The sequence below is a fragment of the Polypterus senegalus genome, chromosome 9 (genome assembly GCF_016835505.1).
Source record: "Polypterus senegalus isolate Bchr_013 chromosome 9, ASM1683550v1, whole genome shotgun sequence".
In the NCBI taxonomy this organism is placed as follows: domain Eukaryota; kingdom Metazoa; phylum Chordata; class Cladistia; order Polypteriformes; family Polypteridae; genus Polypterus; species Polypterus senegalus.
Window position 1 is genome coordinate 90,761,808 of NC_053162.1, and position 12,808 is coordinate 90,774,615.

Below are 12,808 nucleotides of genomic sequence, written 5' to 3' on the forward strand. Positions count from 1 at the left end.
GTAATTAGATGCTTTACATGTAATTATCTGGTTACTTTATACGGGAACATTTACCTGCAATAACAAGAACATTAGTGTTTCCAAAGTAATCCTGATGTATTTTGAAGTGAAATGCATGAAAGTTGGTAGACCGGCTTTTCTAACACTGTACCCTCCTGCTTGCATTAACACGCTTGATGCTGCAAGTTATTGCATTGAATCAGGGGTGTGGAAAAACAAAGGCAGACAGGCCAAAATCTTAAGTGCCTGTCAGAAGACTCTATCACGGATATGAACATTGGAAGGGGAGAACGTTAGTGGGCTTCCACCATTAGCATGTCCTGGACACCGTGGACTGAGGGAGGTGGAGGGTTCTGTTTCAAAATTGAGTGTCCTCTCCATTACATTAAAGATCAGGCATGTATACACCTATAAGTAATAAAAATTTCCCTTTTCAATTTTGCTTTGTTGTTCATATTGCCATATTCCTTTTTAAAAACGTTCCCTCACTGTCCCTACAACCATATAATTATGAATTTGTATAATCTGGTTGAATGAATGAATGAATGAATGAATGAATGAATTAATTAATTAATTAATTAATTAATTAAGCATTTTTTAATTGTACACAGTTAAAACAAAATGCCTGCAATAAAATGAGAGTTTAAGTATGTAAAGACTGGGATTGTTACAATGCTAAAGTACCTGAAGGCAAAGGCATTTTCTTATTATTTTATATTTTTATTATGGTAACACTTCAGTTTCGGTATTGCAAAAATAAATCTACAGTGTATAACTCATTTACTGCTGTGTAACAAGAGATCTACAGACACTTCTTTGGGTCTTCATAACACTTATAAAGCATCAGTAATGTGTTTGGTCATCTCTGCAATGTGACCTACTAACAACAGGCCAGCAGTGGTGTGGTGGTTAAGGCTTTGGACCTCAAACCCTGAGGTTGCCCAAAACATGTTTCTTCCATCTTAAAAATGTTAGGAAATTAAGGCGCTTTCTAAATAAACAGGATTCTGAGAAATTAATTTATGTATTTATCTCTAGTAGGATTGACTACTGCAATGCGGTGTTCACTGGCTGTTCAAACTGTTCTCTATACAGCTTCCAGTTAATCCAAAATGCGTCTGCAAGAATTATTACAAGAACAAGAAAATACGTACACATAACTCCAGTTCTTAAATCTTTACACTGGCTCCCACTTAAGTTTAGGGCAGATTTCAAAATCCTCCTTTTAACATATAAAGCATTAAATGGCCAAGGTCCAACTTACTTGTCTGAACTTATCATGACTTACAAACCAGAGCACACATTAAGATCTCAAGATGCCGGTCTGCTTATTATTCCAAGAATTAATAAAATAACAGTGGGAGGTCGAGCTTTTAGCTACAGGGCCCCTATACTGTGGAATGGTCTTCCTGCTTCTATAAGAGATGCCCCTTCGGTCTCAGCTTTTAAATCCCAGCTGAAGACTCACTACTTCAGTTTAGCATATTCTGACTAGAGCTGCTGATTAACTGTACAGACTGCATCTCTGTTGTCAGTCATTAGCACTAAAATATAAGTAACATGATAGTTATAATTGAATACTAACCCTCACCTATTCTGTTTCTCTTCTCGGTACTCAAATGTGGCACTTGATGCCACGGCCTACCGGCCAAGTTGTTTTGCCTGCCTATGGTAAAGTCATCCCTGATGGAGGATCGCAGGAATCATAGGAAATAGGGGTCCTTTCATTGGATTGGCTGGCCCAGCACTGTTTTAGCCATGAAATGGCCAAATGGGGGAGGCAGCTTGATGGATGAGGTCTCCAGGACTCTAAAAATATCCAAATCTTATTATGTGATATCATCTACTGTTAAATTCTGCTCTGTACTTCTAAAATTAAAATTTTTATGCTGTATTGAGGATTTGTTCTGTTCTGTGTATTGTATTTTATTGACCCCCTTCTCTTGACACCCACTGCACGCCCAACCTACCTTGAAAGGGGTCTCTCTTTGAATTGCCTTTCCCAAGGTTTCTTCCATTTTCCCTACAAGGTTTTTTTGGGAGTTTTTCCTTGTCTTCTTAGAGAGCCAAGGCTGGGGGGCTGTCAAGAGGCAGGACCTGTTAAAGCCCATTGCAGCACTTCCTGTGTGATTTTGGGCTATACAAAATTAAACTGAATTGTATTGTATTGTGCATTTGAATCCCACCACTGACACTGTGTGGCCCTGAGAAATTCATTTCAACTGCCTGTGCTCCAACTGGAGAAAACATAAAGAAGAAATGTAACCATTGCATCTCAAACATAATAAAAGCATTGGCCAAGGAACTAAATGTAGCAAAACATCATTTTGGAGTGGTCTGACGTGATATTACATAGTTAGCATAAGACCTGTGAATCCTTTATATTAACAATAAATGTTACCATCATGTCAACATCCCACGCTGTATAGAGATGAAAAACCCATCTAGAAATGTTTTATAAGCGTTATGAAGACCAAAAGAAACCTTTGTTATGGTCTTGCTACAGAAGAGTAAGTGAGTAATAAAAGCATTTTTGCATTACCTAAACTAAAGTGTTGTATTTCTTTTTCTGTTTTATGTAATATTATTTTATTGGCTATTGTCTTAATATGTTTATATTACAAGTACTTTTATGATATGAAGCGCCATAGAAACTCTCTGCATAAATAGGTACTGAAATAAAATCCTATATTTGATAGATAGATAGATAGAGGGCGCTATCATCCTCTTGAACCCTCAGATCAGAAGTCAGACACCAAGTAAAAGTCCAATAAGTTGACTTTTTATTATTACACAGTGCACAAAGCACCCTCCTCTCCACAATACTCATAAACAAATACAATCAATACTCAATAAACACTCCACCACTCCTAGACACGTTGCCCCCCTTCCACCTAGCTCAGCTCAACGTCTGTGATTTCCCATAGTCTTTTTATAATCCTTGACCCAGAAGTGCTTCTGAGCCCCCAGTCCATGTGACTTCCTAGCACTTCCAGGTCAGATCCAAATTGTTCTTTTCATCCCGGAAGTAAGTCATTTCTTCTGTCGCTGTAATAATCTCAATGTTGCAGGGATGGCTCCCTCTGTTGGACTGGAGGTACTGGCCGGGATGAATGTCCGGCCATAGTCCACAATAGATAGATAGATAGATAGATAGATAGATAGATAGATAGATAGATAGATAGATAGATAGATGCTGTGTTTCCTTAAGTACTAATCCCTTCCTGAACAGTCTACTGTAAGCAGCGCTAACAAGGATCTACTACTTGAACATCACCAGCTCTCAGTTGTCTTCGGTGATGTAGAACATAGTTTCTGGTTTTCTTTCTTCTCTATGGTCTCTCTCTGGCCTTTATATTTGACTGTTCTGAACATCTAAATACTGAACTTGAAGGCCTGATTTGGAAACAAGGTTTCATGCCCCACTTGATGACAACCAGCTCTGTATAAATGTTAGTCCCAGAAAAACAGTCAGACTTAAGTGAACATCCCTAACATGGCTTTGTGTCTAGCACTGTTGTAGCACTCTTTCGCTTGATGTGTCTATGAAACTGTCTATTTTGCTGGCACGGTGCTACTTACTAAATATGAATTTGCATTCAATTCCTGAGTTTTAAAGAAAAAAAGGCTTGTCTGGAAACTGATAAAGGCAGATGGGCCAGAAAATGAAAGCGCCAGAAAGAGAAACGGTTGAAAGAAGAGTCAGAGGATGCAAAAAGTAATAAAGGGAGATCAGTATACTGTGTTATTATAGTCAAAAATTGAGAGCTAATAATGTTAGTCAAAGGGAACCTGACAAAAGATCACAACCAGAATTCTGAAGCAAAATTCAAGCACATCATCAAAAAACTGTTACAGATTTGCAGAAATTGAAATTGCCCAGTCGGGATATTTGAGGGGCTTTGGAGAGTGGCACACTAACAATCGTATATGAGATGTTTTGGTGCCCCTTGGCCCGGGTCTACTTGGCTTATGATTAGAGCTGGCCCTTTCCACAGGAGTTAAGGGGCTATGATGGATGCCTCTAAAAAGAAACTGCATGGTGAGCAGATATTTGTTTTAGGAAGTGGCATAGGTGTTAAGTGATACTCAGATCTTAAGATAACCATTTTGTCTGCTTATTCCATGCTAGTAAGTCCCTTTACCTGTGTCAGTATTCCACATGGCGGTGTAAGTTGTACAAATGGGGCACTATAAAACAGCTATACTAAAGTCTTATTTTGCTTGGAGCAACTTTGTACATGCAATCAAGCCATATACATGGGGCACTACAAAATAACTACAAAGAAGTCTCTGTTTGCTTGAGGCTGCTGTCCTGATATGTGTTTGCTGTATATGTGGGGCACTATAAAGCAGATTTATTAAAGTCTCAATTTGTTTAAGGCAGCTGTCCACATGCAGGTAAAATAGTGCACATAGGACACTACAAAGAAGTCTAATTTTAATTATAGCAGCTGCCCACATACAGGTAAAGCTGGATACATGGGGTGATATAAATTAGACATACCTATCATTCATACTCACATAATAATTAACTATAACTATGTAGTGTAGGAAAATAAAATTAACAACAGAGTAATTTCCACAATAATTCTCTCCCCATTTATCTATAGTGAAAGAGTACCTAGTTTGAAAGACACAGGGCAACTACAGGACAGTGAGAACACCAGAGGTGGCAATGCATGAGGAAGGGAGTGGGAGTGGACCCTGCAAGGAGATTTCATAACAACACACATAACCCAGCAGATTGTAGGTGTCCATCACCTTTTACTCAAATACAGCCATGACGGTCTAACGGCAGCATTTCATTGTTTAGGAACGCAAATAGTGGTTATAGAGAGTATGCTTTTCATAGGGGCATCCATGCATATAGGTGTTGTATATTTAGCAGGATGTGTAGGGAAGGTGTTTGGGTAAATGGCAACGCTAGAGCATGGTAAAATGAGTTGAAAAGTCCATACCCATCTGTGTTTGAGTCTCTGTATTGCTACGGCCTACCAAGGCTACATTAAAACTGCAGTTAAAAGTGACTCAATTCCAATTTTGGCTTGTAGGGTGCAGGAAGTCAGTGAATTTATCAGCTCACAGGTGTTCATCTTTGTCAGCTCTGTACTGAGAAGCATGAGGAGACAAGAAAGTAGCCAAGGGAACAAGTTGTAGAGGGGTTTAATGCAAAATAACAGTTTGACAATTTCAAAATGTTAAGGGCGACATTTACTTATGACAATGTCAGAGTGCAAGACCATGTCATAAAAATACACACTTCAAGGTTCTATATTTCAGAGATCATGTAGCAGCTTTATACAGTAAAAGGTGTAAACACAGGATTATTCTGGATAGTGCTCTGTTTAGCTCACCAGCCTAAAAGGTAGCATACGATAATGGTACATAATCACAGTCTTATCATGCAACTCCATACATCATAAAGCCATATGTTTAATGAAGGTCTCTGAAATAAACTAACTATCCTAGTGTAAGTCCAATATTCAATGAAATTGTAGTATAATGATTACCTTTAAATATTTATCCATGATACCTGTTTATTGCTTCTTATCACCATATGCAAATAACATAATAGTACCATCCAATCAGTTCACAGCGATGGTGATGAACAACGGAGGATGATACTGTATTTTGTGGAGTTTCACTGTAAGCACATTTGACAGATGGTTATACTTTGAATTAAATCAGCCTTTACCAAGGCAGTCAAAGCATAAAGTTGTACTTATTGTATGTTGCCATTTGGATTCTTTAAGATTATTTTCCCATGTCTGTGTCTCCTAGGCTATGCCATTATGAGGATTATTTATATTGTTGATGCTGTTTTACTGTTGGATAATTGTCTATGTTGTAGCCTATAATTTTTGCCTCATCCCTCATTTTTATGATAATTCGGTGCCTGTTCCTGTTTTTGACTCCTAACTAATTGTAAAAGAATTATACGTTAATTTATTTTCTCGTCTTCTGTCATCCTAAGTCTTGTGTAAGTAAATACATGTTCCTTTTTTGATATATATGTATGAGCTTGACATTATTCTTGGTGTACGGGGTACCAGGAAGGTGCTATTCATTTACACTATCATTTTTGCACTATGCACTCAAGAGACATTCAGGAAAAATCCTACTGATTTTAACAGCTGATTTTATTTAAAATTTACCAGATTTATTTCTCTGTATGTGTTTTTTTGAAATGTGATTTGTTATATGTGAATATAGTTATGGTCACCATTTTAAAGAATGTGGATATTTATACAGTTAATGCATTGAAAGTTTTTTAGATTTAAATATCTGCTCCAAAAGGATCCTTTGATTCGTTTTAAATATTGTTGGAAACAAAACTAAAACTGAGAAAAAGTCTGACCTGGTTTGTCTTGAATGTATGCTTTACATCAATCCAAAGCTGAAATTTCAATGAGTTGTTGTAAATGTAAAGGCTCAGCTCTTTTAATCTTTCCTCATAATTCAACCCCTGTAGCCCTGGAATCAGCCTAGTCGCTCTTCTCTGGACCTTTTCTAGTGCTGCTATGTCCTTTTTGTAGCCTGGAGACCAAAACTGCACACAGTACTCAACATGAGGCCTCACCTGTGCATTATAAAGGTTGAGCATAACCTCCTTGGACTTGTACTCCACACATCGTGCTATATAACCTAACATTCTGTTAGCCTTCTTAATGGCTTCTAACCACTGTCGGGAAGTCGATAGCTTAGAGTCCACTATGACTCCTAAATCCTTCTCATAAGGTGTACTCTCAATTTTCTGACTGCCTATTGTGTATTCAAACCTAACATTTTTTTTTTCCGATGTGTAATACTTTACATTTACTGACATCAAATTTCATCTGCCACAAATCTGTCCAATTCTGTATGCTATCCAAGCCCTTCTGTAATGATATAATGGATTCCAAATTATCTGCTAGTCCACCTATCTTGGTATCATCTGCAAACTTAACCAGCTTGTTACTTATATTTCTATCTAAATCATTTATATATATTAATAATAGCAGCGGCCCTAGCACTGACCCCTGTAGAACACCACTTTTAACATCGGCCAGTTCTGATGAGGATCCTCGCACCATCACCCTCTGCTTCCTGTGTCTGAGCAAATTCTTTACCCATCTAAAAACATCACCCTGAGGTCCCACTTATTTTAATTTGATGCCCAACCTCTCATGTGGCACCTTATCAAATGCTTTCTGATCGTATCCTTTTGTTGCCTCCTCATAGAATTCCAGCCTGTTAATAAAACACGACCTCCCTCTTCTGAGCTCATGCTGACTGTTCAGAATAACTCCTGTCCTTGCCAAATGTTGCTCAATCTTATCCTTAATAATTCCTTCCATTAATTTTCCTGTGATACATATTAGACTTACTGGCCTATAGTTACTTAGATCTGCCCTGTCACCCTTTTTATATAATGGGATGATATTTGCCATTTTCCAGTCCTTCGGAATCTTTCCAGTGCGCAGTCACTTCCTAAAAATATGTGTCAAGGGTTTATATATGTACTCACTAGCCTCCTTAAGAACACGAGGATAAATATTATCTGGTCCTGGGGCCTCATGTATAAACGGTGCGTACGGACAGAAATGTTGCGTAAGAACTTTTCCACGTTCAAATCACGATGTATAAAACCTACACTTGGCGTAAAGCCACGCACTTTTCCACGGTACCTCATACCTTGTCGTACGCAAGTTCTCCGCTCAGTTTTGCAGACTGGCGGCACCCAGCGTCAAAGCAGTGCTACTGTTCCTGTGTGGTTACACCTTATTTTCCTGACGCGACTTTATAAATACACTGAAACTAACCGCATATTGTTTATTAGTGTAATGCATCTGATTGTAATTAACTTGTAACAATATAATGGTCCAGGGAATAGCCATAGTATTCTAAATACCATAACTGCTTTAGCGTTGTTACTCTCACTGCACCTTCTTCTTTCAGCTGCTCCCGTTAGGAGTTGCCACAGCAGATCATCTTTTTCCATATTAATCTCACTGCAGCACTCGGAGTATTTATATCACTGTATCTGAGTGGGGAATCACAGCTCAGCAGCTGATCGGAAAGAGAATTATCAATATACAGCTTCAAGAACACGCTGTCTCAGCCACTGCAAAACGTTTTAAAGCCTTTCCTGTACGGACCTCGCGGTTCAGAAACAGTTTCATCCCAAGAACTATAAACGCACTCAATCACTGCTCCTTGTAGAACTGTTTGTACTTATAAGTACAATTACCTCACTGTAAACTTGCACTACAGTTATAATGTTACACAACCTGCGCCACTTTATAAACGCGTATTTACATATGATGACAATATCATTTTTAAGATGAAATGCAGCAAAATATGTTTATTATATTATACAGGTAAAACTTTAACTTCATTTAAAAAATCTATATTGTTAATAATTAAAGGTTGTTCCTGCCTCGCACTGTATGCTTCACTGGGACTGGCGTGAAGGATAGAATAATTAAACATGTACTACGAAGATATTTCAATGATCCTTAAACTTTTTAAAGAATCAGCGCTCTAAGTTTACAGTTGGCTTAACATCTATTACAGAGCTGATTGTGTGGCAATCGGTTACTTGGAGAAAGAAAAGCAAGAACTGCATGGGCGGCCACGCCAATACACATTGAATATAAAACAGAAAGAGAAAATAACGACACAGCTAAAGATGCAGCGGCAAATTTCGACAAATGTTAAATGCTTGTGTCATGAGCACGAGGCGGCTAGTGTTTGCAACGGACGTGGCCATCCGCCGTGCATAAGCTACCTCACTGACATTGGCGGGCGAAGGAGCCACCGATTCTTTTTCTGCCCAGTGCCACCACAAACCTAGAGCCGCCCCTGACTGCTGCAATAAATAATTTCATCGATGGTCGTGCACAATCGCTGCGCTGTAAAACCCATGTTTAATAAGGTGCTTTAACTCTTAATGATATCACGTATACATCACAGTATTTTAGTTATTCAGAGAGCTGTAATATCACGAATGTAATGGATTCTGTGTACAGTCGGAGGAAGAGAGCCGGTTTAAGAAGCAAGTAGTGATTCACTCACATAGAGCACATAGAAGATCAAATACAAAACAAAGCATTTAACGTGCTACTTTAATTACGATGTGATTTGAGAAACTGGTTAAGTAAATGATTTTAAGATGACGTTTATGATGTTCTACTTTAATGACAAAATAAACTACATGATTAAAGTGGAAATTTCGAGATTGAAGTTGACATTTCATGCTTTTTTTCCCCACTGTGCCTTTTTTTTCTCTGTACCCTAAAAAGCTTTCATATGACACTCAGACGGTAGGCTACGACTCGCCTTTTCACGGCAACTGATATCGGAGCTTTCAAGATTCTCCAACACGCTATGTCACTCGATCAACTTCCTTTTGTTGATTATACCACGGTTCAATTAAACAAATAGTATATTTTTCCTTTGCCTCCACTTGGTATTCGCTGAAATCGTTATATTTTCCCCCGTGCTTTTCCCATTGTCTTTTCACCTGAGCTTAAGGGTGATTTATATTGATTTGCATATTCAAAGAGGCGTAATTCTGGGAGGAGTTAGGGCGTTACATAAAGCGCGTGCACGAGCGTTAGTTTTCACGCTGATCGGGATTTATATAGCGGAAGAACGTGGAAGTTGGAGTACGCACAGATTCCTGCATCTGGATTTTTCTGTGCGTAAGCACATTTACGCTTTTGTGCTTACGTCATGTTATAGTGCGAGTTCTAAGCACGGTGTTATACACGAGGACCCTGGTGATTTGTTGATTTCACAAACTAAAATGGGTGGATAATCTGAGCAGCACTTCTCCCTCTACAATTTCCAAATCCCTCAGTACCTCCTTAGTAGTTGCATTTACCTCTGGCAGGTTATCCACTTGTTCACTTGTAAACACCTCAGAAAAATGTACGTTTAGGGCATCCGCTATTTCATTGTCTGTATATTTTAATTCCCTTTACTATTCCTGATGCACTTGACCTCCTCCTTAACTGTTCTTTTACTACTAAAATACTGAAAGAATCTCTTAGGGTCTTCTTATCTACTATATTCCTCTCCAATTGTCTTTTAGCCTCCCTGATATCCTGCTTAATGGTTGCCCTCATGTTCTCATATACTCTACGATTCACTTTGCAGTTATTAGTCTTATATGCCTTATAAAGCAGTTTTTTCCTTTGCAACTTCTTTTTTAAATCTTTATTAATCCATCGTGGAGATTTTTTTAGTTTCCTATTAATTCCAAATTTAGGTATGTATCTGTCCTGCATTACATGTAAAACATTTTAAACCTGTTCCACTGCTCCTCGACTGTCTCCACACTTAAAAGCTTATCCCAGTCTATCCTACTTAGACTTTGTCGTATCTGCTCAAAATTAGCCCTACTAAAGTTCAACTTAACAATTTTAGTCTTTGCATCTGTACTCTTACAAAATACTGAGAATTGTATTACATTATGGTCACTTGACCCTAGTGGTTCAATCACCTCTACACCCTCAATTCTATCCTGATTATTACAGAATACTAAATCCAGACAGGCTTCACCCCGTGTTGGTGCTTTAACATGCTGTGTTAAAAAACAGTCGCTGATTACTTCTAAAACTCCTGCTCTTGTGCTCCTCCATCTGCAAGGTTATCCCAGTTAATATTTGGATAATTAAAGTCCCCATGACTATAATATCCCCTGTAAACTTGCCTTTTGATATTACTAAAAGATGTGTGTTGAAATTACTGTCTGAATTGGGTGGTCTATAACACACTCCTAAAATAAGACCTGTTTCCCTAATATTTTCCAGGCGAAGCCACATGTCCTCACTAAGATGGGGCTCATCATCCAACTGAAGATGACTTACATTTAAACCCTGTTTGGCATAAACAGCAACCCCACCTCCTTTTCTGTTCTGTCTATCCTTCCTAAAAATGTGTATCCCTCTATGTTACACTCATCCCCATCTTTGTTATTTAGCCAGGTTTCCGTTATTGCTATAATATCATAATTATGCTCTGCTACATACAACTCCAACTCACTTACCTTATTTTTGATACTTCTAGCATTAAGGCAAGCTATTTTTAATGTGTTACTCCTTCTACATTTAAATGTTTGCTTAGAATTTACATTACTATGCATTTTTATTTCTACACCATTGTTTGTTCTTCCATGTATAGATCTAAACCTGCCCCCCATTCCCTAGTTTAAACAATCCTTGACTAGCCTACACATACGCCTCCCCAATACATCGGTGCCCCTCCAGTTCAGATGTAACCTGTCATAGCGGAACAGGTCCCATCTGTTCCAAAAGGAGTCCCAATGCCCCATAAACCTATACCCTTCTACCCTGCACCAAGATTTGAGCCACGCGTTAAGCCTTCTAATCTCCTCAATCTTACCTGGACTGGCGTGTGGCACAGGCAGAACTTCGGAGAAGACCTTGTCAGTTCTGCTCCTCATCTTGGCACCAACTCTTTGAATTTGGATTGCAGAACTGACAGACTACCCTTATGTATGTCATTTGTTCCAACGTGGACAATGACAACTGGATCCACCCCCGCTCTGGCCAAGAGCATTTCCACCTTTCCAGGGAGGTCTCCCACCTGTGCTCCCGGAAGGCAACATACCATGCGAGACTCTCTCTTTCTGGAGCACACCTACGCTTCAATCCCCCTAATGATTGAGTCCCCAACTATCACTACCTCTCTCTTTTTGAGAACTGGTTTTGAGGTGGCCTATTCCTACCTGTCTGGTCTGGAATCTCCTCCCGTGCCACCTTGGAGGTGCACACTATCTCTCTAAAGGACACCTGGGCCAAGTCTGCCAATTCTCTATTACAACACAGGTCAGCCAACTCCTCCTCCAGTTCAGCAACCCTGAGCTCAAGATGCTGGATCAGCTGGCATCTCTTGCAGCTGTAGCCCTCATAGACAACTGGCTCTTCCAAACCATCATCTAAAAAGTCCAACATCCAACAGTACTTGCATTGCACTGGCCTCATTATTAAAATTTGATTTGGGATTACTAAACTGCCTTAACTTTTTTTTTTCTTAAAATTTCTTCTTCTTCTTTCAGCTGCATCTTAACTTAAGTGGCAACACTAAGATCTGCTACAGATATTTTACACCTTTTCCCCTTAAGCTCCTGTACTGTTCTCCCTCTCTGCTGCTTGCTATTTGTCTTTCTATGAAGTTAACTTTAATTTTCTCTGTCTCTTCTCTTAACTTTGCGCTCCTCTTACTTATAAGCTCTCCACTCACAATGTTTGTATTCCCCCGTATTAATGAACCCTTAAGCTGTCGCCCACTTAAGTGTTTTGCCTATGGACCGCTAAATATAATATATAAAATATATTTAGGTCGAGGGAAAACACGTGTCCACCAGAGAAATACTGCAGGTCTAATCATTAATAATTTTTAATAAGCAAATTAAATAGATGCTCCATGGTGCTGTAACGGCAGACAGAAAGATAAAGATAGGGCTATATTTTCTGGAAAAATGGTGAGTTTTCAAACAAAGCGTAGATCACACTGGGCAAGTCAGAGCCCTGTCTGGTGGTCTGCTTGTCCTGCAAAGATATGGCTCCTGCAAGGAGCATCTTGGTTTAATAATGGAAGGGGCAGTTAATTGCCATCACTGGCTAGTTTCTCTGAGTTGTGGGTGGAAAAAGAGACAACATTGTCAGCTACAGCACCCCTCATGTTCTGAGGTGGTAGTGCTTACCTCTGATGAGCCTGGAAGGTGACCCTCTGAAGTGCATGTATGACAATTTATATGTACAGTTTCTTATTGGCCAAAGCCAGTTTGCAGTTC